This window comes from Pseudophryne corroboree, chromosome 9 (assembly GCF_028390025.1).
Source record: "Pseudophryne corroboree isolate aPseCor3 chromosome 9, aPseCor3.hap2, whole genome shotgun sequence".
NCBI classification, from domain to species: Eukaryota; Metazoa; Chordata; class Amphibia; order Anura; family Myobatrachidae; genus Pseudophryne; species Pseudophryne corroboree.
In genome coordinates this window covers 139,570,190-139,595,668 of record NC_086452.1, presented here as the reverse complement: position 1 = coordinate 139,595,668, position 25,479 = coordinate 139,570,190, and the positions used below count along the sequence as shown (strand labels likewise).

Below are 25,479 nucleotides of genomic sequence, written 5' to 3'. Positions count from 1 at the left end.
AAGTCTGCTTCCCAGTTGTCCACTCCCGGAATGAACACTGCTGACAGTGCTATCACATGATTTTTCGCCCAGCGAAGAATCCTTGCAGTTTCTGCCATTGCCCTCCTGCTTCTTGTGCCGCCCTGTCTGTTTACGTGGGCGACTGCCGTGATGTTGTCCCACTGGATCAATACCGGCTGACCTTGAAGCAGAGGTCTTGCTAAGCTTAGAACATTGTAAATTGCCCTTAGCTCCAGTATATTTATGTGGAGAGAAGTCTCCAGACTTGATCACACTCCCTGGAAATTTTTTTCCTGTGTGACTGCTCCCCAGCCTCTCAGGCTGGCATCCGTGGTCATCAGGACCCAGTCCTGAATGCCGAATCTGCGGCCCTTTAGTAGATGAGCACTCTGCAGCCACCGCAGAAGAAACACCCTTGTCCTTGGAGACAGGGTTATCCGCTGATGCATCTGAAGATGCGATCCGGACCATTTTTCCAGCAGATCCCACTGAAAAGTTCTTGCGTGAAATCTGCCGAATGGAATCGCTTCGTAAGAAGCCACCATTTTTCCCAGGACCCTTGTGCAATGATGCACTGACACTTTTCCTGGTTTTAGGAGGTTCCTGACTAGCTCGGATAACTCCCTGGCTTTCTTCTCCGGGAGAAACACCTTTTTCTGGACTGTGTCCAGAATCATCCCTAGGAACAGCAGACGTGTCGTCGGAAACAGCTGCGGTTTTGGAATATTTAGAATCCACCCGTGCTGTCGTAGAACTACTTGAGATAGTGCTACTCCGACCTCCAACTGTTCTCTGGACCTTGCCCTTATCAGGAGATCGTCCATTTTCTTTGAAGAAGAATCATCATTTCGGCCATTACCTTGGTAAGGACCCGGGGTGCCGTGGACAATCCAACCAGCAGCGTCTGAAACTGATAGTGACAGTTCTGTACCACGAACCTGAGGTACCCTTGGTGAGAAGGGCAAATTTGGACATGGAGGTAAGCATCCCTGATGTCCCGGGACACCATATAGTCCCCTTCTTCCTGGTTCGCTATCACTGCTCTGAGTGACTCCATCTTGATTTGAACCTTTGTATGTAAGTGTTCAAATATTTCAGATTTAGAATAGGTCTCACCGAGCCGTCTGGCTTCAGCACCACAATATAGTGTGGAATAATACCCCTTTCCTTGTTGTAGGAGGGGTACTTTGATTATCACCTGCTGGGAATACAGCTTGTGAATTGTTTCCACTACTGCCTCCCTGTCGGAGGGAGACGTTGGTAAAGCAGACTTCAGGAACCTGCGAGGGGGAGACGTCTCGAATCTCCAATCTGTACCCCTGGGATACTACTTGTAGGATCCAGGGGTCCACTTGCGAGTGAGCCCACTGCGTGCTGAAACTCTTGAGACGACCCCCCACCGCACCTGAGTCCGCTTGTACGGCCCCAGCGTCATGCTGAGGACTTGGCAGAAGCGGTGGAGGGCTTCTGTTCCTGGGAATGGGCTGCCTGCTGCAGTCTTCTTCCCTTTCCTCTATCCCATGGCAGATATGACTGGCCCTTTGCCCGCTTGCCCTTATGGGGACGAAAGGACTGAGGCTGGGGGACGAAAGGACTGAGGCTGAAAAGACGTTGTCTTTTTCTCCTTTATACGGCAATACTTCCATGTGCCGTTTGGAATCTGCATCACCTGACCACTGTCGTGTCCATAAACAACTTCTGGCAGATATAGACATCGCACTTACTCTTGATGCCAGAGTGCAAATATCCCTCTGTGCATCTCGCATATATAGAAATGCATCCTTTAAATGCTCTATAGTCAATAAAATACTGTCCCTGTCAAGGGTATCAATATTTTCAGTCAGGGAATCCGACCAAGCCACCCCAGCGCTGCACATCCAGGCTGAGGCGATCGCTGGTCGCAGTATAACACCAGTATGTGTGTATATACTTTTTAGGATATTTTCCAGCCTCCTATCAGCTGGCTCCTTGAGGGCGGCCCTATCTGGAGACGGTACCGCCACTTGTTTTGATAAGCGTGTGAGCGCCTTATCCACCCTAAGGGGTGTTTCCCAACGCGCCCTAACTTCTGGCGGGAAAGGGTATACCGCCAATAATTTTCTATCGGGGGAAACCCACGCATCATCACACACTTCATTTAATTTATCTGATTCAGGAAAAACTACAGGTAGTTTTTTCACACTCCACATAATACCCTTTTTTGTGGTACTTGTAGTATCAGAAATATGTAACACCTCCTTCATTGCCCTTAACAAGTAACGTGTGGCCCTAAAGGAAAATACGTTTGTTTCTTCACCGTCGACACTGGAGTCAGTGTCCGTGTCTGTGTCTGTGTCGACCGACTGAGGTAAAAGGACGTTTTAACGCCCCTTACTGTGTTTGAGACGCCTGGACAGGTACTAATTGGTTTGCCGGCCGTCTCATGTCGTCAACCGACCTTGCAGCGTGTTGACATTATCACGTAATTCCTTAAATAAGCCATCCATTCCGGTGTCGACTCCCTAGAGAGTGACATCACCATTACAGGCAATTGCTCCGCCTCCTCACCAACATCGTCCTCATACATGTCGACACACACGTACCGACACACAGCACACACACAGGGAATGCTCTGATAGAGGACAGGACCCCACTAGCCCTTTGGAGAGACAGAGTGAGAGTTTGCCAGCACACACCAAAACGCTATAATTATACAGGAACAACCTTTATAAAAGTGTTTTTCCCTTAAAGCATCTTAATATATATAATCATATCGCCAAATAAGTGCCCCCCCTCTCTGTTTTAACCCTGTTTCTGTAGTGCAGTGCAGGGGAGAGCCTGGGAGCCTTCCCACCAGCATTTCTGTGAGGGAAAATGGCGCTGTGTGCTGAGGAGAATAGGCCCCGCCCCCTTTTCGGCAGGCTTCTTCTCCCGTTTTTCTGAGACCTGGCAGGGGTTAAATACATCCATATAGCCCCAGGGGCTATATGTGATGTATCTTTTAGCCAGTATAGGTATTTCATTGCTGCCCAGGGCGCCCCCCGCAGCGCCCTGCACCCTCCGTGACCGCTGGTGTGAAGTGTGTGACAACAATGGCGCACAGCTGCAGTGCTGTGCGCTACCTCATGAAGACTGAAAAGTCTTCTGCCGCCGGTTTCTGGACCTCTTCACTTTTCGGCATCTGCAAGGGGGTCGGCGGCGCGGCTCCGGGACCGGACTCCATGGCTGGGCCTGTGTTCGATCCCTCTGGAGCTAATGGTGTCCAGTAGCCTAAGAAGCCAATCCATCCTGCACGCAGGTGAGTTCACTTCTTCTCCCCTAAGTCCCTCGTTGCAGTGAGCCTGTTGCCAGCAGGACTCACTGTAAAATAAAAAACCTAAAAACTTTTTCTAAGCAGCTCTTTAGGAGAGCCACCTAGATTGCACCCTGCTCGGACGGGCACAAAAACCTAACTGAGGCTTGGAGGAGGGTCATAGGGGGAGGAGCCAGTGCACACCACCTGATCCTAAAGCTTTATTTTTGTGCCCTGTCTCCTGCGGAGCCGCTAATCCCCATGGTCCTGACGGAGTCCCCAGCATCCACTAGGACGTCAGAGAAATAATAACAATTAAATGATAATAATAACAAACTCCCCCCGCCACAGCCACATTCCTGAGCAGCTCCCCCCCCCCCCCCCAGGTAAACCAACCCCCATGGCCACACAGCTAGGGGGGTACCCTCTGGCATACCAGCCCTCTGCATTCACACTGCAGTGCAGCTAGCAGCTACCCCACAGGCAAACAAGAACCCCTCCCCTGCAGCCACATTAATGACCAGCTTAAGCAGCTAACCCTCATGGGCTACCAACCAGAGCCGGGCATAGGCATAGGCAAACTAGGCAATTGCCTAGGGCATTTGACATGCCTAGGGGCATCAGCAGCTTCTGCTGATTAAAATGATACTCAGCATGCCTATATTCTGTGTGTAGCATTTCATATGCAGATACAGCCACAGTCTCACACAGTATATAGGCATGCTGCATATCATTTTAATCAGCAGAAGCTGCGTGTGCATCCTAGCCACATAGCAATGCTAATAAGATGCATTTTCATTAATAAAATGTGCCCGACGTTAGCATTGAGGCAAGATTTATGAGGACACATCTGTATCCAAGCAGAGGCAGAGGTTACAGTGTTAGTGGCAGTGTGAGTGCTGTGTGTGCGTGAGTGGGTTGGTTGTGCAGTAGTGTTCTGAATATGTGTAAGGAGCATTATGTGTGTCATGTAAAAATGCATTAATAATGTGCAACATTTGTGTAAGGGGCACTATGTGTGTCATTATGTGTATAAGGGCATTAATAATGTGCGGCATATGTGTCACAGGGTACTACTGTATGTGTGTCATTATGTGTATAGGGGCACTAATAATGTGCAGCAAATGTGTAGGGGGCACTATGTATGTCATTATGTGTATAAGGGTATTAATAATGTGCAGCATATGTGTAAAGGACATTATGTGTAAAAGGGCATTAATAAAGGTTGTCATAATGTGTAAGTTGCATTATGTTTATAAGGACATTAATAATGTGTCTCATATGTGTAAGCGGCATTACTGTGTGGAATTATGTGTATAAGGTGCTCTACTATGTGGCATTGCGTATAGAAAGGACACTACTGTGTCGTCTAATGTGAATAAAGAGCAATAGGGTGTGGTGTAATGTGAATAAGGAGCAATTCAGTGTGATGTAATGTGAACAAGGGGCTCTACTGTGAGGAGTAACGTTTATAAGGTAAAGTGATACTACTGTGGGATGTAATAGGAATTATGGACACTATCGCATGATCGAATGTGAATAAAGTTGCAGTACTGTGTGGCGTAATTGGAATTGGGGTTACTATTGTGTGGCCATGCCCCTTGCCAGCAAAAACACACTCCTTTTTGGGCTGTGCGCCAAATGTGCGAACTGTTCCTATTTAAAATAATGAGATTTTACTTACCGATAAATCTATTTCTCGTAGTCCGTAGTGGATGCTGGGGACTCCGTCAGGACCATGGGGATTAGCGGCTCCGCAGGAGACAGGGCACAAAACTAAAGCTTTAGGATCAGGTGGTGTGTACTGGCTCCTCCCCCTATGACCCTCCTCCAAGCCTCAGTTAGGATACCGTGCCCGGACGAGCGTACACAATAAGGAAGGATATTGAATCCCGGGTAAGACTCATACCAGCCACACCAATCACACCGTATAACTTGTGATCTAAACCCAGTTAACAGTATGACAAACGTAGGAGCCTCTGAACAGACGGCTCACAACAATAACAACCCGATTTTTTTGTAACAATAACTATGTACAAGTATTGCAGACAATCCGCACTTGGGATGGGCGCCCAGCATCCACTACGGACTACGAGAAATAGATTTATCGGTAAGTAAAATCTCATTTTCTCTGACGTCCTAAGTGGATGCTGGGGACTCCGTCAGGACCATGGGGATTATACCAAAGCTCCCAAACGGGCGGGAGAGTGCGGATGACTCTGCAGCACCGAATGAGAGAACTCCAGGTCCTCCTCAGCCAGGGTGTGCCCCTGACCAAGTAGCAGCTCGGCAAAGTTGTAAAGCCGAGACCCCTCGGGCAGTCGCCCAAGATGAGCCCACCTTCCTTGTGGAATGGGCATTTATATATTTTGGCTGTGGCAGTCCTGCCACAGAATGTGCAAGCTGAATTGTACTACACATTCAACTAGCAATCGTCTGCTTAGAAGCAAGAGCACCCAGTTTTTTGGGTGCATACAGGATAACAGCAAGTCAGTTTTCCTGACTCCAGCCGTCCTGGAAATCTATATTTTCAGGGCCCTGACAACATCTAGCAACTTGGAGTCCTCCAAGTCTCTAGTAGCCGCAGGTACCACAATAAGCTGGTTCAGATGAAACGCTGACACCACCTTAGGGAGAAACTGGGGACGAGTCCGCAGCTCTGCCCTGTCCGAATGGACAATCAGATATCGGCTTTTGTGAGACAAAGCCGCCAATTCTGACACTCGCCTGGCCGAGGCCAGGGCCAACATCATGGTCACTTTCCATGTGAGATATTTCAAATCCACAGATTTGAGCGGTTTAAACCAACGTGATTTGAGGAATCCCAGGACTACGTTGAGATCCCACAGTGCCACTGGAGGCACAAAAGGGGGTTGTATATGCAGTACTCCTTTGTCAAATTTCTGGACTTCAGGAACTGAAGCCAATTCTTTCTGGAAGAAAATCGACAGGGCCGAAATTTGAACCTTAATGGACCCCAATTTGAGGCCCATAGACACTCCTGTTTGCATGAAATGCAGGAATCGACCGAGTTGAAATTTCTTCGTGGGGCCTTCCTGGCCTCACACCACGCAACATATTTTCGCCACATGTGGTGATAATGTTGTGCGGTCACCTCCTTCCTGGCTTTGACCAGGGTAGGAATGACCTCTTCCGGAATGCCTTTTTTCCCTTAGGATCCGGCGTTCAACCGCCATGCCGTCAAACGCACCCGCGGTAAGTCTTGGAACAGACATGGTACTTGCTGAAGCAAGTCCCTTCTTATCGGCAGAGGCCCTGAGTCCTCTGTGAGCATCTCATGAAGTTCCGGGTACCAAGTCCTTCTTGGCCCATCCGGAGCCACGAGTATAGTTCTTACTCCTCTACGTCTTATAATTCTCAGTACCTTTGGTATGAGAAGCAGAGGAGGGAACACATACACCGACTGGTACACCCATGGTGTTACCAGAACGTCCACAGCTATTTCCTGAGGGTCTCTTGACCTGGCGCAATACCTGTCCAGTTTTTTGTTCAGGCAGGACGCCATCATGTCCACCTTTGGTCTTTCCCAACGGTGCACAATCATGTGGAAACAACTTCTCGATGAAGTCCCCACTCTCCCGGGTGGAGGTCGTGCTGAGGAAGTCTGCTTCCCAGTTGTCCACTCCCGGAATGAAAACTGCTGACAGTGCTATCACATGATTTTCCGCCCAGCGAAGAATCCTTGCAGTTTCTGCCATTGTCCTCCTGCTTCTTGTGCCGCCCTGTCTGTTTACGTGGGCGACTGCCGTGATGTTGTCCCACTGGATCAATACCGGCTGACCTTGAAGCAGAGGTCTTGCTAAGCTTAGAGCATTGTAAATTGCTCTTAGCTTCAGTATATTTATGCGGAGAGAAGTCCCCAGACTTGATCACACTCCCTGGAAATTTTTTCCCTGTGTGACTGCTCCCCAATCTTTCAAGCTGGAATCCGTGGTCACCCGGACCCAGTCCTGAATGCATAACTGTGGCACTTTAGTAGATGAGCACTCTGCAGCCACCACAGAAGAGACACCCTTGTCCTTGGAGACAGGGTTATCCGCTGATGCATCTGAAGATGCGATCCGGACCATTTGTCCAGCAGATCCCACTGAAAAGTTCTTGCGTGAAATCTGCCGAATGGAATCGCTTCGTAAGAAGCCACCATTTTTCCCAGGACCCTTGTGCAATGATGCACTGACACTTTTCCTGGTTTTTGGAGGTTCCTGACTAGCTCGGATAACTCCCTGGCTTTCTCCTCCGGGAGAAACACCTTTTTCTGGACTGTGTCCAGAATCATCCCTAGGGACAGCAGACATGTCGTCGGAGACAGCTGCGATTTTGGAATATTTAGAATCCACCCGTGCTGTCGTAGAGCTACTTGAGATAGTGCTACTCCGACCTCCAACTGTTCTCTGGACCTTGCCCTTATCAGGAGATCGTCCAAGTAAGGGATAATTAAGACGCCTTTTCTTTGAAGAAGAATCATCATTTCGGCCATTACCTTGGTAAAGACCCGGGGTGCCGTGGACAATCCAAACGGCAGCGTCTGAAACTGATAGTGACAGTTTTGTACCACGAACCTGAGGTACCCTTTGTGAGAAGGGCAAATTTGGACATGGAGGTAAGCATCCTTGATGTCCAGGGACACCATATAGTCCCCTTCTTCCTGGTTCGCTATCACTGCTCTGAGTGACTCCATTTAGAATAGGTCTCACCGAGCCGTCTGGCTTCAGTACCACAATATAGTGTGGAATAATACCCCTTTACTTGTTGTAGGAGGGGTACTTTGATTATCACCTGCTGGGAATACAGCTTGTGAATTGTTTCCAATACTGCCTCCCTGTCGGAGGTAGACGTTGGTAAAGCAAACTTCAGGAACCTGCGAGGGGGAGACGTCTCGAATTTCCAATCTGTACCCCTGGGATACTACTTGTAGGATCCAGGGGTCCACTTGCGAGTGAGCCCACTGCGTGCTGAAACTCTTGAGACGACCCCCCACCGCACCTGTTTGTACGGCCCCAGCGTCATGCTGAGGACTTGGCAGAAGCGGTGGAAGGCTTCTGTTCCTGGGAATGGGCTGCCTGCTGCAGTCTTCTTCCCTTACCTCTATCCCTGGGCAGATATTATGGGGACGAAAGGACTGAGGCTGAAAAGACTATGTCTTTTTCTGCTGAGATGTGACTTGGGGTAAAAAAGGTGGATTTTCTAGCTGTTGCCGTGGCCACCAGGTCCGATGGACCGACCCCAAATAACTCCTCCCCTTTATACGGCAATACTTCCATGTGCCGTTTGGAATCTGCATCACCTGACCACTGTCGTGTCCAGAAACATCGTCTGGCAGATATGGACATCGCACTTACTCTTGATGCCAGAGTTTCGCATATATAGAAATGCATCTTTTAAATGCTCTATAGTCAATAAAATACTGTCCCTGTCAAGGGTATCAATATTTCCAGTCAGGGAATCCGACCAAGCCACCCCAGCGCTGCCCATCCAGGCTGAGGCGATCGCTGGTCGCAGTATAACACCAGTATGTGTGTATATACTTTTTAGGATATTTTCCAACCTCCTATCAGTTGGCTCCTTGAGGGCGTCCGTATCTGGAGACGGTAACGCCACTTGTTTTTATAAGCGTGTGAGCGCCTTATCCACCCTAAGGTGTGTTTCCCAACGCGCCATAACTTCTGGCGGGAAAAGGTATACCGCCAATAATTTTCTATCGGGGGAAACCCACGCATCATCACACACTTCATTTAATTTATCTGATTCAGGAAAAACCACATGTAGTTTTTTCACACTCCACATAATACCCTTTTTTGTGGTACTTGTAGTATCAGAAATATGTAACATCTCCTTCATTGCCCTTAACAAGTAACGTGTGGCCCTAAAGGAAAATACGTTTGTTTCTTCACCGTCGACACTGGAGTCAGTGTCCGTGTCTGTGTCTGTGTCGACCGACTGAGGTAAAAGGACGTTTTAACGCCCCTGACGGTGTTTTAGACGCCTGGACAGGTACTAATTGGTTTGCCGGCCGTCTCATGTCGTCAACCGACCTTGCAGCGTGTTGACATTATCACGTAATTCCTTAAATAAGCCATCCATTCCGGTGTCGACTCCCTAGAGAGTGACATCACCATTACCGGCAATTGCTCCGCCTCCTCACCAACATCGTCCTCATACATGTCGACACACAAGTACCGACACACAGCACACACACAGGGAATGCTCTGATAGAGGACAGGACCCCACTAGCCCTTTGGGGAGACAGAGGGAGAGTTTGCCAGCACACACCAAAAACGCTATATTATACAGGGACAACCTTTATATAAGTGTTTTTCCCTTATAGCATTTTAATATATATATACATATCGCCAAATAAGTGCCCCCCCTCTCTGTTTTAACCCTGTTTCTGTAGTGCAGTGCAGGGGAGAGCCTGGGAGCCTTCCCACCAGCCTTTCTGTGAGGGAAAATGGCGCTGTGTGCTGAGGAGAATAGGCCCCGCCCCCTTTTCGGCGGGCTTCTTCTCCCGTTTTTCTGAGACCTGGCAGGGGTTAAATACATCCATATAGCCTCCAGGGGCTATATGTGATGTATTTTTAGCCAGAATAAGGTATTATACATTGCTGCCCAGGGCGCCCCCAGCAACGCCCTGCACCCTCCGTGACCGTTGGTGTGAAGTGTGTGACAACAATGGCGCACAGCTGCAGTGCTGTGCGCTACCTTCATGAAGACTGAAAAGCCTTCTGCCGCCGGTTTCTGGACCTTCAATCTTCAGCATCTGCAAGGGGGGTCGGCGGCGCGGCTCCGGGACGAACCCCAGGGTGAGACCTGTGTTCCGACTCCCTCTGGAGCTAATGGTGTCCAGTAGCCTAAGAAGCCAATCCATCCTGCACGCAGGTGAGTTGAACTTCTCTCCCCTAAGTCCCTCGATGCAGTGAGCCTGTTGCCAGCAGGACTCACTGAAAATAAGAAACCTAAAAACTTTTTCTAAGCAGCTCCTTAAGAGAGCCACCTAGATTGCACCCTGCTCGGACGGGCACAAAAACCTAACTGAGGCTTGGAGGAGGGTCATAGGGGGAGGAGCCAGTACACACCACCTGATCCTAAAGCTTTAGTTTTGTGCCCTGTCTCCTGCGGAGCCGCTAATCCCCATGGTCCTGACGGAGTCCCCAGCATCCACTTAGGACGTCAGAGAAATAGGGGGTACAAACACCAAAATAAGGACTGCTATGGATGAGGGGTGGTGGTGCTGGGAAAGAGGTCAAGGTCAGAGGCGGAACCAGCGGTGGTGCTAGGGGGCACCAGCCAAAATCTTGCCTAGGTCATCATATTGGTTAGGGCCAGCTCTGCTACCAACCACTCCACAGCCTCCGACCGGGCAAACAATACCTCCTACCCTGCAATCCCCGGCCACGCATTGACCCTCTTACTGGAGATCTCTATGCAGAGTTTGGAGACAGCAGACAGAGCAAGATGGGACAGACAGGCACAGCAGTCAGCGCAGGCCGGGACAGACACTCAGCACATGCACTCCTGTGCAAGAAATGGCTTCCGCAATACAGGTACACCTCCAAAAATCTCAGCTGCGGCTGTTGAGGCTGAAGAGGATCTAATTCCTACCTCCAAAATGTGGTAGCCAGGCAGCAAAATCTAGGGGCCATGGCTACCTGGGCCCTGGGATTTGTCGAGACCTGTCCTATACTATATACTGTCTATATATTCTTCAAGTTAGTGTGCAGTAACATATATTTTGTCATAATGTGTACAATATAGTATTTTCCTTAGGGACTGCGAGTGTGTTTTACTGCAAAGGTTTTGTGTTGCGTGTTGTAAAGGCCTGGAGTGTACGTTAATGCACTAAAAAAAGCATGAAAAGGATGCTAGCAGGGCATGTAAATAGCCTGACAAGTGTGAACTCACTGCAGCCATGTGCACTCATTCTCTGCAGCCATGCACACTCACACTATGCAGCCCTGCACACTCTTCACTCACATTCTGCAGCCCTGCACACTCACACTCTGCAGCCATGCACACTCACACTATGCAGCCCTGAACACTCACACTATGCAGCCATGCACACTCTCCACTCACATTCTGCAGCCCTGCACACTCACACTATGCAGCCCTGTACACTCACACTCTGCAGCCACGCACACTCACACTCTGCAGCCCTGCACACTCACACTCTGCAGCCCTGAAAACTCACTCTGCAGCCCTGCACACTCACACTCTGCAGCCATGCACACTCACACTATGCAGCCCTGCACACTCACATTATGCAGCCCTGTACCCACACTATGCAGCCCTGAACACTCACACTATGCAGCCCTGCACACTCTCCACTCACATTCTGCAGCCATGCACACTCACACTATGCAGCCCTGTACCCACACTATGCAGCCATGCACACTCTCCACTCACATTCTGCAGCCCTGCACACTCACACTATGCAGCCCTGTACACTCACACTCTGCAGCCACGCACACTCACACACTGCAGAACTGCACACTCACACTCTGCAGCCCTGCACACTCACACTCTGCAACCATGCACACTCACACTATGCAGCCCTGCACACTCACATTATGCAGCCCTGAACACTCACACTATGCAGCCCTGCACACTCTCCACTCACATTCTGCAGCCCTGCTCACTCACACTCTGCAGCCTTGCACACTCACACTCTGCAGCCATGCACTCTCACACTCTGCAGCCCTGAACACTCACACTCTGCAATTCTGCACACTCACACTCTGCAACCCTGCACACTGCAGCCATGCACACTCACACTCTGCAGCCCTGAACACTTACACTCTGCAGCCTTGCACACTCACACTCTGCAGCCCTGAACTCCCACTCTGCAGCCATGCACACTCACACTCTGCAGCCATGCACACTCACCCTCTTCAGCCCTGCACACTCACACTGCAGCCATGCACACTCACACTCTGCAGTCCTGCACACTCACACTCTGCAGCCCTGCACACTCACACTCTGCAGCCCTGCACACTCACACTATGCAGCCATGCAGACATACTCTCTGCAGCCACACACACACACACACACACACACACACACACACACACACACACACACACACAATAACTGCAGCGTTGCGCACTTTACTCTGTAGCCATGCCTGAGCCAGCAAACTTACCCTTCTCCTGAGCCAGGCTGCTCATCATGGGCCTCATCATGGGGGCTCATCATGGGCCTCCAGTACGGCAGAAGTGGCAGCAAGCAACAGGCAGCAGCTGGCAGGAGATAGGACTGAGTCCCTCCTTCACTTTGATGCACAGGCAGGTGGGCAGACAGGCAGGCGGATGAGCAGGCAGAGGACGGGGTTCCCTTTTACCTTGAGGCAGTAGTGGTAGGTGGGCCAGCACTAGGACAGGGCCCCCTTTCACATTCATGCAGCATTGGCAGTAGCAGCCGGCAGCAGAAGTAGCGGTGGCAGACACCCGTAGGACCCCATTCACCTTGCGGCAGTTGTGGCCAGCAGGCCCTATTTCCTCTCATACTGTCCAGGCCCGGGACTGCTGTACCCACCTGATGGCGGCCCTGTATACAGGAAATACTACTGTATGCATGCAACCTACAAGAGGTTGGGACAGCTAACACATCTTCACTTGATTCATGCAGTAAATACAATTGCAGCAAACCTATATTTTAAATTTAAATGAATTGTGCAAGTTGCAGACTTTATATTACAATAAGGTTTCATAATGATGTAATACACCCGTACACCTAGATATTAGGGAAATATAACATAGGTAGAGTGGTGACGGCCTGTGGCCTAGAAGGAGGTTTCGACAGGTAACACCAGAGGCCTTGAAGAAAGGTAACTAATTACAGTGAACCTATTCTTACAATTCCTGTGAACTGGTTTTTCCATTTTGTGAATGGAAAGAATTCAAGGAACAAAACAGACTATATTAAGAGGAGTGGCGGCTGGGCATGACTTACTTTTTCACTGTCCAGAGTAGTGCAGGGAAAGAGTTCCTGAAGAGAGTACAGCTGTAGACGAAGCAGTTTAAGTCTAGGAGGACAGGGAGGATCGGATCGCTGGGCAACAATGAATTCGGTATCAGAATCAGTGAATATTTAATTACCATTAAACACAATAGCAAAAAAGCAATATGTGTAATCCTGTTATGCACACTAGGTATATATCTGCTGAGTATTTATATTCATCGCTGATAGAAAAAGCTTATACTAACTTATGTATTGACAAGCAGAGTGATTAATAAAAAATAAGATTTTAAACCTACCGGTAAATCTTTTTCTCCTAGTCCGTAGAGGATGCTGGGGACTCCGTAAGGACCATGGGGATAGACGGGCTCCGCAGGAGACATGGGCACTGTAAAGCTTTAGAATGGGTGTGCACTGGCTCCTCCCTCTATGCCCCTCCTCCAGACCTCAGTTATGACTGTGCCCAGAGGAGACTGACAGTACGAGGAAAAGGATTTTGTTATCTAAGGGCGAGATACACACCAGCCCACACCATACACACCGTACAACATGGTATACAATAACCAGTTAACAGTATGAACAAAACAGCATCAGCCAGAGGCCGATCTCAACTTGTACTTAACCCTTAAGTATGCAATAACTATGGTGGTCATTCCGAGTTGTTCGCTCGGTAAAAATCTTCGCATCGCAGCGATTTTCCGCTTAGTGCGCATGCGCAATGTTCGCACTGCGACTGCGCCAAGTAAATTTGCTATGCAGTTAGGAATTTTACTCACGGCTTTTTCATCGTTCTGGCGATCGTAATGTGATTGACAGGAAGTGGGTGTTACTGGGCGGAAACAGGCCGTTTTATGGGCGTGTGGGAAAAAACGCTACCGTTTCCGGAAAAAAACGCAGGAGTGGCTGAAGAAACGGGGGAGTGTCTGGGCGAACGCTGGGTGTGTTTGTGACGTCAAACCAGGAACGACAAGCACTGAACTGATCGCAGATGCCGAGTAAGTCTGGAGCTACTCAGAAACTGCTACGAGATGTGTAATCGCAATATTGCGAATACATCGTTCGCAATTTTAAGAAGCTAAGATTCACTCCCAGTAGGCGGCGGCTTAGCGTGAGCAAATCTGCAAAAATCAGCTTGCGAGCGAACAACTCGGAATGACCCCCTATATACAAGTCTTGCAGAATGTTTCCGCACTGGGACGGGCGGCCAGCATCCTCTACGGACTAGGAGAAAAAGATTTACCGGTAGGTTTAAAATCTTATTTTCTCTTACGTCCTAGAGGATGCTGGGGACTCCGTAAGGACCATGGGGATTATACCAAAGCTCCAAAACGGGCGGGAGAGTGCGGATGACTCTGCAGCACCGATTGAGCAAACATGAGGTCCTGATCAGCCAGGGTATCAAACTTGTAGAATTTTGCAAAAGCGTTTGACCCCGACCAAGTAGCTGCTCGGCAAAACTGTAATGCCGAGACGCCTAGGGCAGCCGCCCAAGAAGAGCCCACCTTCTGAATGGAATGGGCCTTTACCGAATTTGGTACCGGCAATCCAGCCGTAGAATGAGCCTGCTGAATCGTGTTACAGATCCAGCGAGCAATAGTCTGCTTAGAAGCAGGAGCGCCAACCCTGTTGGCTGTATACAGGACAAACAGTGCCTCTGTTTTCCTAACCGTAGCCGTTCAGGCTCAATAAATCTTTAAGGCCCTGACTACATCCAGGGACTTGGAATTCTCCAAGGCCCCATAGCCACAGGCTCACAGTAGGTTGGTTCATATGAAATGACGAAACCACTTTAGGCAGACATTGAGGACGAGTCCTCAACTCTGCCCTATCCGCATGGAAAACCAGATAGGGGCTCTTGAAAGACAAGGCCGCCAATACGGACACCCGCCTCGCAGATGTCAAGGCCAATAACATGACCACTTTTCAATTGAGAAACTTCAATTCAACTGTTTGAAGCGGTTCAAATCAGTGTGACTCAAGAAAACTTAACATCACGTTAAGGTACCATGGTGCCACTGAGGGCACCAAAAGAGGTTGGATGTGCAACACTCCTTTTACAAAAAAACTGGACTTCTGTGAGAGAAGCCAATACCTTCTGAAAGAATATGGATAAGGCAGAAAGCTGCACCTTCACAGAGCCTAACTTTAGGCCCATATCCACTCCTGTCTGTGGAAAATGGATAACACGTCCTAGCTGGACATTCTCAGTAGGAGCATTCTTGGCTTCACACCAAGACACGTATTTTCTCCAGAAACGGTGATAGTGTTTCGACGTAACATCTTTTCTAGCTTTAATAAGAATAGGAATGACCTCCTCTGGAATCTCCTTTAGCTAGGATTTGGTGTTCAACCGCCATGCCGTCCAAAGTAACCACGGTAAGTCTTGGAACACGCACGGCCCCTGTAGTAGCAGGTCCACCCTGAGAGGAAGGCCCCTGAAGATCTGCATATCAGGCCCTTCGAGGCCAATCTTGAACAATGAGTATCTTCTTCACTCTTGTTCGTCTTATGATTCTCAATATTTTTGAGATGAGAGGAAGTGGAGGGAACACATAGACCAACTGAAAACACCCACTGTGTCCCCAGGGCGTCCACCGCCGCTGCCTGAGGGTCCCTCGACCTGGAACAATACATTCAAATCTTCCTGTTGAGGCGTGATACCATCATGTCTATTTGAGGAAGTCCCCAACGACTTGTCACCTCTGTAAAGACTTCCTAATGAAGTTTCCACTCTCCTGATGGAGATCGTGTCTGCTGAGGAAGTCTGCTTCCCAGTTGTCTGTAATGAAGACCGCTGACAGTTTGCTTCCATGATTTTCCGCCCAGCGAAGAATCCTGTTGGCTTGTGCCATTTCTGCTCTGCTTTTTGTCCCGCCCTGGCGGTTCACATGCGTCACGGCTGTGACGTTGTCTGATTGGATCAGAACAGGTAGGTTGCGAAGAAAATTCTCCGCTTGTTTGAGGCCGTTGTAAATGGCCCTTAATTCCAACACATTGATTGTAGGCAAGCCTCTTGGCTTGACCGTATTCTCTAAAATTGTTTTCCTGTGTGACTGCTCCCCATCCTCGGAGGCTCGCGTCTGTGGTCACAAGAACCCAATCCTGAACGTCGAACCTGCGACACTCTAGAAGGTGAGTACTCTGGAGTTACCACAGGAGAGAGAGAGAGACCCTGGCCCGGGGAGACAGGGCAATCTTCCAATGCATGTGCAGGTAGGACCCTGACCACTTGTCCAGAAGGTCCCACTGAAAAGTCCTTGTGGAATGGCCTCGTAGGCCGCCACCATCTTTCCTAATACATGAGTGCCTTGATGAACCGACACTCTTTTTTTACTTTAACAGGTCTCTGACCATGTTCTGGAGTACTTGGGCTTTTTCCTCTGGGAGAAAGACCTTTTGTTTTCTGTGTCCAGAATCATGCCCAAAACAACAGTCGAGTTGTTGGAACCAACTGCGCCTTATTGTAGATTTAGGATCCTGCAGTGTTGTTGTAGTATTCTCAGGGAGAGAGATACGCTTTGTAACAATTATTACCCTTGAACTCGCCTTTATCAGGAGATCTTCCAAGTACGGGATAATTGTGACGCCTTGCTTGCGCAGGAGCACCATCATTTTCACCATTACCTCGTCGGGGCCGTGGAACGCCCAAACTGCAAAGCCTGAAACTGGTAAGAACAATCCTGTTCAGCGAATCTCAGGCCCGCCTGATGAGAAGGATATATGGGGACATGAAGGTATGCATCCTTTATGACTAGTGACACCATAAAAACTCCCCCTTCCAGGCTGGAGATCGCTGCCCGGAGAGATTCCATCCTGAATTTGAACCTTTTCATATATATATATATATATATATATATATATGTTCAGGGATTTTTAGATTCAGAATGGGCCTGTTGTAGCAAGGGAACCTTGATAATCACTTACTGATGATACCGTTTCTGTATGGCAGCTGCCACTGTTTCCCTCTCTGGGGAGGAAATTGGCAAGACCGATTTGAAAAATCGGTGCTGAGGCACATCTTCGAATTCTAGTTTGCATCCCTGGGATACAGTATCTACTGCCCCAAGATCCAAGTCCGACTGAACCCAGACTCGGCTGTGCCCCCACCGGCGCGGACTCCCTCAGCGGAGCCCCAGCGTCATGCAGTGGATTTTCCAGAGGACGGGGAGGGCTTTTGTCCCCGGGAACTAGCCGTAGCAGGCGCTGTTTTCCCTCTACCTCCACCTCTGGCGAGGAAGGAAGAGCCCCAACCCATTCTGGACTTATGCGACCGAAAGGACTGCCTCTGATATTGAAGTGTTTTCCTTTGCTATGGGGAAACATTAGGCAAAAAGAAGATTTACCCGCGGTAGCTGTGGTAATCAGATCCGCGAGGCCCTCCCCAAATAAAACTTCACCTTTGTAAGGCCAAGCCTCCAAATGTCTTTTTGAATCAGCATCACCTGACCATTGGCGGGTCCACAGGGATCGTCCAGCAGAAATTGCCATGGCACTGGCTCTTGCACCCAACAGCCCAATATCTCTCGCAGCTTCTCTCATGTGTAATGCTGCGTCTTTAATGTGACCCAAGGTCAACAAAATGGTATCTTTATCTAGGGTGTCAATGTCAGATGACAAGGTATCTGCCCACGCTGCAGCTGCGCTACCCACCCATGCCGACGCTACTGCCGGCCTTAGTAGGGCACCCGTATGTGTATAAATCGATTTTAAGGTAGTTTCCTGTCTGCGATCAGCAGGATCCTTGAGCGTTGCCGTATCCGGGGATGGTAGTGCCACCTTTTTTGACAAGCGCATTAAAGCCTTGTTCACGGTGGGTGGGGAATCCCACCGTAACTTGTCCTGGGAGTGGAAAGGTTACGCCATAATAATTCTCTTGGGAATCTGCAGTTTCTTATCTGGGGTTTCCCAAGCTTCATTTTGACCCTCAGTATTAAGTGACAGCAGGGGAGAGTCCGGGGCCGCTTCTCTGCAGCATGCTGAGGAGAAAATGGCGCTGGTTAGTGCTGGAGGATCAAGCTCCGCCCCCCGACGGCGGGCTTCGGTCCCGCTGTAAATCTTTATACTGGCGGGGGATTTGGAATATATAGCCTCTACAGTATATATATGTACTTTGCCAGTGTTATCTGAGGTATATTTGCTGCCCAGGGCGCCCCCCCCCCCCCCTGCGCCCTGCACCCTTACTGTGGTGCCTGTGTGTGTGAGCTGGGAGCAATGGCGCGCAGCGTTACCATTGCGCGTTACCTCATGAAGATCTGAAGTCTTCAGCCGCCTTTGAAGTCTTCTTTCTTCTTATACTCACCCGGCTTCTTTCTTCCGGCTCTGTGAGGAGGAGGGCGGCGCGGCTCCGGGACGAACGGCGAGGGTGAGACCTGCGTTCCGACTCCCTCTGGAGCTAATGGTGTCCAGTAGCTTAAGAAGCAGAGCCTATCACTGAAGTAGGTCTGCTTCTCTCCCCTCAGTCCCACGAAGCAGGGAGCCTGTTGCCAGCAGTGCTCCCTGAAAATAATAAACCTAACAAAAGCTTTTTCAGAGAAACTCAGGAGAGCTCCCCTGTAGTGCATCCAGTCTCCACTGGGCACAGGAATCAACTGAGGTCTGGAGGAGGGGCAGAGAGGGAGGAGCCAGTGCACACCCATTCTAAAGCTTTACAGTGCCCATGTCTCCTGCGGAGCCCGTCTATCGCCATGGTCCTTACGGAGTCCCCAGCATCCTCTAGGACGTAAGAGAAATTGTAAATGCCGCTTAAACTGGTACATGTTATAAGGGTATGCGGTCATGTGACCGCCACTCGGGATCCCATACAACCGCCGGTAAACCAAGCGATCAATTGCCCGACAGACGGCATGCTAACTAACAGGGGCTATTCCCACTCATGGGTGTCCACGAGAGTGGGAATAGAACCTGAGGTGAGCGCAGCGAGCCTGCAAGGGGGCTCTGTTGCGCTCGCCCCCCCCCTTCCCCGGCATTCTGCGGTCGGGATGCTGTGTCGGTATGCTGACCTCCGGCATCCCCACCGCCGGTCTCAAGGATATGTGGGAAGGGGATTCAGTTCTTTATATTGTGTCCCTGTGACGTCTGGCTGTGTACATGTCCGGGTAAGTATTGCTTATTCTATGCACTTTACGTGATGGGAGGAAAAATGAGCAGAGATACATCGGCGTAGAAACCCTTCATGAACAACCGCTGTCCCTGCACGTTACATCCCTGGATTACAGGAGGAGTATTTCACATTTTTTAAAGACTCCTCTGTTGAATCTGACACTGCGCATACTGGACGGAGGCTGTGGGGGGTATGGGACTCAGGGTCGACACCTACTGGTCGACAGTTGCTAGGGCGACACTAGAAATAGGTCGATATGGTCATTAGGTCGACATGAAAAAAGCTCAACATGAGTTTTTCATGTTTTTTTGTGTTGTTTTCTTCGTAAAGTGACCAGGAACCCCAATTAGTGCACCGTGTCCCCTCACATGGCTCGCTTCACTCGCCATGATTCGGGCAAGGTTACCATTCCACGTGGAATGTAAAGTATGAAAAAATAAAAAAAATTGAAAACTCATGTCGACCTTGTTCATGTCGACCCAATGGTCACGTCGACCTATTTTTAGTGTCGACCTATTCACTGTTGACCAATGGGTGTCGACCCGAATACCGCTGTGGGAGTGGGATCGGAAGATCCCTCTTCTACAAGAATGCCTCCATAGGCCTAAAGCATTTTACATTATCTGATAATGGCAAAATGGGACCAAACTCTGCAAAGCTTCACTTTTCAGAGTTTTTTACATAGAGGTAAGATGGTAGTCCCCATTGATAACAATGGGGACTGCAATCTACACAGATAGTTTATATATATATATATATATATATATATATATATATATATATATATATATATATATAAACTATGTGTTTTCTTTTTCATTTTACTGGAATCTCTTTTTAAACAGGCCCCTAAATGCGGTTAATCGGGAAGAAGTTATGTAGGGCACAAATGAGAACAAGGGTTAATGCAGCGGGAAAACACATGTCAAATAGATGTTATAGCATGTCACAAGTTAAGATTGGTTCTGTATAGATTTTTACATTCATTCATGCCCAGAGAACAGAACATTAATTGCTTTTAAATCTGCTTTTCCATCAGTAGAATTAGTGCGCAGCAGTTTTGAAAAGCATTCAACATTTGCCTAGTTATTCAAGGTGGCCTTAAAGAAAACATAAATTACAATAGTTTTCTTTAAAACACCTAAGTGTCTAACATCACATATATACAAAGTTTTGTCTGTTTATTATACATTTTGTTCAAAGGGATTTGGCATATTTTTTCCACTTTTAACTGTAGTGCTTAGTGTAAATTCTCAAACTGTATACATTTAACACAAAGGGTACTTAAGGTTGTTAGATATAACTCAAACACAAATAAATGTAGTAATTAAAAATAAAAAACATTTAAAACTGTAAGCGATTTAAAAAAAAATTACTTGTTTGGTATAAACTTACTCAGATTTTCATTAGTACTTTTAATATATTTATAAATATTAGAGTGTACTTTGTTTAAACAAACACACTTTGGGGATTAATTAGTAAATATTTACCATCCCATAGGGTTATGAGTGAAGGAAGAAAGAAGATAGAGCCTGAAGTAATAAATATACAGCATTCTGCATATGAAATCTATGACTAGCAGCACTGCCTTGGTAAACATGAATCTATACACTACATGATATGGTTTCTCATCATTAATGAAATCCAGTCAGTGGAGTTATAAGACTGGCATCCTTATATGAGTCGTTGGAACACTGCATTTCCTGCCATAGAACAGGTGCACAATGCAATTACAAAATGCCAAAAATCGAATAAAAATAACCCAATAGAGGTGTTAAATTAGACCTGCTCTGCTCGGACTTGTATGCTTTATTATTTCAGAAACCGTTAATATTGCAGAACAAATCACAGTAACAGCAGAGGGAAAACATTTCTCCATGATGAAAAGCCACTGTGTTCAGGACAATGGATTAAAGGCTTAATAAAAAAAAATAATGACAGACTAAAAATAAACAAATGATTCTTGGAGAAATGAGTGACAATAGTGGCAGACATGAGGATTAGAGGCCTAGCAGCCATCAACAGTGAATTACCTGCTATCGGGGGTCCTACATGTAGGCCAGTGTGGAGCTGTGATGGGCTCATTGCTGTCCTAGCTGCAGGCAGGGACCATGCTGGATGATGTAGTCAGTGGGATCCAGGAAGCAACAACAGCAGCAGCAGCAGCGATGGAGGCTGCACATGCAGCAAGCTAGGCTGGAGCTCAGTCTGTTCCCAGGCACAGTGCTGTGTGTATGTGTGACAGTGATCTCTGTGCCTGACGCCCCCTCCCTGGGCCTCATTGAGCAGGAGGAGGCGGTGATCACAGTAAAGACAGGGGGATGCTGCTGCTGCAGCTATAGGAAGACTGGTCTATGCAGCATATAGCAATATAGCAGCTGGATCATGTTTCATCTCTGGTGCTAACCCCTGCTGTGCCAGGCAGACCTGCACTCTATGGATATGGCTCTTACTATGCAATGCTGCTTGGGATGAAATCAGATGCACCAAGGTGGCATATAATAACCAGCAACTGCACTCAGCTAACGCCAAGCATCAAATTGGCACAATTAAATGAAGAGACAAAATGTATGACCATTATCTAAAGAAATACATTTTATTTTTATTTTTAGGGACATTTATTTATATAGCGCCGACACATTCCATAGTGCTTTACAATTGTGAACAATAAAGAGTAATAGAATGAGACTGGGTAATAAGAGGTACGAAGGCCCTGCTTGCAAGTTTACAATCTATAGATTGTGTACATTGGGTCTGATTTATGCTTGTAAGTAAAGCAAGAAAAAAATAAAAATAAAAAATAAAGTAACTTCGTGTCTGGAGCAAAACCATGTTGCCATGCAAGGGCACATATACATGTATATTTTTCTGTGCAGGGTAATTACTGGCTGCTTTTGCATGTAGCCCCCAAATGTTAGACAGCTTTATTTTTACACTGTAATTTAGATTTCAGTTTGACCACACCCCACCCAAACGTAAATCGCTTTGCACATGTTATATCTGCCCTACCAGCAGTGCAACATGCTTTTGCCCAGTTTGTTTTTTTGCTTTACTTACAAACGGGCGGATTGGCCATAGGGCTCACCATGAAGATTCCTGGTAGGCTGACTTGTCTGAGGGGGCCTGTTTTGTGTGTAGTCATGTGGTCCCCCCCCCCCCCCCCCCCCACATGACAGGCAGCCCAATGCACTCAGTACACTGCTTTGTCCCAATTCATTCTATTATACCATCTCTGCAGTACAGTAACTCTGCCATCCAGTGATGCTGCCATGGCTACACAGTATGTTTTGTCCCTTGTGCTGCCCATGTCAGGTCACTTCTACAAAATTTTACAGGGCCACTTTTAGTTCCCAATTCGCCCCTGATCTAAGACACAACTACGGAAAAAGACACAAGCAAGGATGCAATTGTGTACAATATGGCACTATGAGGAGGGATTCTGTCCCCCTCAACAGACCTGCCCCCGCCCCCCCCCCCCCCCCCCCCCTTAAGGCTGCTTCCATTAATTTCCCGGGCTGGTTTTCATCCTAATCCACCCCTGCTTACAAACATATATCAGGCCCTTTGTTGTTCAATCACAATCACTCACTGAAACGTGATCACCAAATAAAAGGATAAAAAGATCACTGTTAAAGCATTTTGTCATATCAATTACATTTATGTCTAATTAGGTAATACTGGAGACGCATCACAGTAATGGAATCTGACAATGAAATGGTTAAAATCTTTGTTGCATCTGTTAATTTACAGTGTGAATCCATCTAGTGGCCAGTCAGAGGTATTACATTATCATGATGGAGATGGCTGGGGCAAGGGTCACACCAGGATGGGAAAACAATGGCAGGGACAAACAAAGATGGGAAAGAGAGGCATGACAAGCATGTAGATGGAAAAACCAGGAAAGACAAATAAGTGAGACACAAGACAAAGAGACATGGGAATACAAAGTAGGAGATGTAGAAGTAACTTGGGAAAAATAGAAAAGGCAGTTTAGCAACTGAGATTAACAAAGTACACTTTTGAAAATGGGGAGACGAAAGAAGGCTCTTGTGTGGGCGCACTCTTGTAGAAGAAATAAATTTGATATGATAATTGAGATGAAATATTTAAAACATAACTTTTATTAGTTTTTTTACAATATAAGGTTCTTCCCTGAGATCTATCCTTCAAAATGCAACATAGAAAGCATCTTGATAAATAAAATGTTCTGGTCTCTTATTGGTAAAGAGTGTGTGGAAGGGTTGTAGACATCAGTGGGTCATACCCCCGTTCCCCTTGACCAGTGCAGACTTGCTGCATTAATGGAACCACGGGGTGGTCAAGACACAAAGATATATAGGACTATGCTCTTTGGCTTATATGTGATTAGAGTAATGATCTTAAGTCACTCCTCTAAATATGAAAATGATGATACAGAAAGATTTGCATGCATCTATCTGGATGCGAGACAGTGATAATGGTAGAGAGAAGTATTTAAAATCACGAAAATGGTGCCAGTGACCAATAGGTCTAAAAGTTACTGGATAGAAGAAAGTGGTGATACTGCTGTTGGTGTTGCTGCCACATAAATGAGGAAAATCCTGCTCTACAACACCAGGTATTCACAGGTGGTCTCCCTTCCTGGTACTGACCTGGCCCAACGCTGTTTAGCTTCCAAGATCAGACGAGATCGGGCGCTGGCAGCGTGGTATGGTAGTAGAGAGTTTAGTGTGAACCCCAATGAGAGTGCACCTATTTAAGAATGTTGAAGATTTAGGACCGACAGAAAAGTAATAGAGACAGGATCGTGGAAATGTGTGGATCTGCTTTTCACGTTAGACCCGATTCCAAAATTCCCACTCACGTGGTGCAATGTACCGGGAATCGTGAATGAGAGTCCACGAAAATTGGTGATCTATAGAAGATGAGGTTATAAGAATTGGCACTGTTAATTACAGTCAAAGAAATCCCTGACTGCTGATATGTTATGATTTGTCCAAGCAGACAGTAAATGATAAGGAATATTAGATGAACCAGGTGAATATGTAGTCACTGTAGAGATACAGTTTTTTTCTCAAATTAAGGAGGAGGTCCCAAAACTGTACAGACATATATCTGTTAACAAAAGGCATTAACTAATGAGTCATAGGATGTTTGCCTCTTGACCTCAGATAGGATGTTAGATGCTTAACACATATGGTAGATACATGCTATTTATATTCATACATCAATTACTAAATAGGCAGAAATAGGAAGAAATAAGAGCCAAAAACACTCTTAAAAATAACAAGTATATATTAATTATATGCATAAATTGGTGAAACTTTGGATATTAACTGCTTAACTTCCAACAGGGTGCTAAATGTTAGGTATATGATAATACAGACCCCTCATAATTTACCACTATAATACACACTAAATGCAAGATAATTAAAGCAGCTCTGCTGAGATTTGCAGTGGTAATTGCTATCCGTGGCATGCAGCCACAGGATAGTGGAGCTTACGGTTTCACCAGAGATATGAGAAAGCCAAAAGGAGCAAGGAGGTAGAATTGGTTAAATGCCAAGATGCGGTTGTGTCGACGAGACCCCTATTCCTGGATGCGGAAGACGCGTTTCGCCCTAAGGCTTGTTCACTTCCGGGTTCCGTGTGGTCCGGTGTGGGGAGCGGGCTTTTAAGTCCGCCAACGGTAGAGCTGTCCAATCCGGAGGTGTCGTGTGGTGGGTGTGATCTGCCCGTGTAAGCGGTTACTAGGAGACCGCATTAATGACGGCAGATCCGGGAGGTGAAAGATAATCCCATATCGCGAGATCGCGGACGCCATTTTGGTTGCGGGAGCAGTACCAATTGAAAATACTGTTAGTGTGGGCAGTTGCTAAGAGACTGCATTGGCAGAGCTTAGGACGACAGATCCGGAAGGTGAAGAGTAATCACACCGCGAGATCGCGGACGCCATATTGCGTGTGAAAGTGAATACCAATTGTGATTACTATTTGTATGGGCGGTTGCTAAGAGACTGTAGTAGCGGAGCTAAAACGACATATCCGGAGGACTGAGAGCATTAAATAGTGATTGATCACCATTTTGAATATGGGAATGATATGCCATAAGTTGATGGCAAGTGCTCAAATTAGCAGGGTTAAATTGCTTCACTGTG

At 47.5% G+C, this 25,479-nt stretch overlaps 1 protein-coding gene and 1 non-coding gene across 3 annotated transcripts in view; both read right to left on the bottom strand.

Moving 5' to 3' along the window:
• The window catches only part of TLCD4 (TLC domain containing 4), a 175,728-nt gene extending 154,052 nt beyond the window's left edge, over positions 1–21,676 (bottom strand). Inside the window, exon 1 of one of the 2 annotated variants that reach the window (XM_063939833.1) lies at positions 21,377–21,676. The gene's annotated coding sequence lies outside the window, so the exon portion shown is untranslated. The remainder of the gene's footprint in view (positions 1–21,376) is intronic. The other variant, XM_063939831.1, reaches the window with a different exon arrangement.
• A 2,249-nt stretch (positions 21,677–23,925) lies between these two features.
• On the bottom strand, positions 23,926–24,044 carry LOC134962999 (5S ribosomal RNA). Its single transcript, XR_010188082.1, has one exon. It is a non-coding gene; the product is annotated as a 5S ribosomal RNA (ribosomal RNA).
• Between the last annotated feature and the right edge of the window lie 1,435 nt (positions 24,045–25,479).